Source organism: Protobothrops mucrosquamatus, unplaced genomic scaffold, assembly GCF_001527695.2.
Source record: "Protobothrops mucrosquamatus isolate PMUCROS unplaced genomic scaffold, P.Mucros_1.0 scaffold26272, whole genome shotgun sequence".
Lineage (NCBI taxonomy): Eukaryota > Metazoa > Chordata > Lepidosauria > Squamata > Viperidae > Protobothrops > Protobothrops mucrosquamatus.
Genome location: NW_015412019.1, coordinates 1,073 through 1,885, shown reverse-complemented (window position 1 = coordinate 1,885; position 813 = coordinate 1,073). Strand labels below are relative to the sequence as shown.

Genomic DNA, 813 nt, shown 5'->3' with positions numbered 1-813 from the left:
CGGTTTGCGGACAACAGAGGAAACAAGTAAAGTAGTTCAAGGATTGCCTGGAAGGCCAAGGATCTGGATGGCCCTCCGCAGGGATTCCCCCTGGCGGATTCCTACCTGGTACTCCTGGAGAGCCTCCTCCGGCGGGATCACCCGGTGGCCCCTGTGCTCTTGGGATAGGTTGCAGACCACGCAGATGAGGGTCTCGTGGCGTTTACAAAAGAGCTTGAGGGGCTCCCGGTGCTTCGGGCAGAGGCTCCCTCCGTCCTCGCCCCAAGGGCCTCCGCATCGCCTGGCCACTTCCACCAGCCGCACCAGCTGCCTGTTGGGCAGGACGTTGCGGGGCCCGAAGGTCTGTCTGCACACGGGACACGAAGCCTCCGATTCCGACGTCCCCCAACTGCCGGTCAGGCAGCCCCGGCAGAAGTTGTGGCCGCACTCCGGGATGAGCACGGGGTCCTGGAAATACTCCAGGCAGATGCAGCAGGTGGCTTCTTCCAAGAAATCCTCCATGGACGCTGCGGCCGCCATCGCTGCCTCCTTCGCCGAGAGAACGAAAGAGAAACTTAATTTCGCACCTCTTCTTGCAAATCAGGTGACCGCCTTTGGGCTCTGCCCAGACGGGAAACCGAGATGAATTATGGCTGTGATTGCGGTCAGCTTCGGTGGCTTCTTAAAGGAGAACGACAGTATTTTAAAAAGAACAAACTGGGGAGAAGCAAACATCCACGGGATGGAGCCCCGATCAAATACAACTGATCCCAGTGTGAGAAGGATCCATAAATCTGTATAGAATGTATTAGAACTGTTGTATAAGAAATATTG

The 813-nt window shown here is 56.7% G+C and overlaps 1 pseudogene; it reads right to left on the bottom strand.

Annotated features, from left to right (window-relative positions):
• Window positions 1-105: 105 nt before the first annotated feature.
• On the bottom strand, window positions 106-516 carry LOC107302099 (annotated as a pseudogene).
• Between the last annotated feature and the right edge of the window lie 297 nt (window positions 517-813).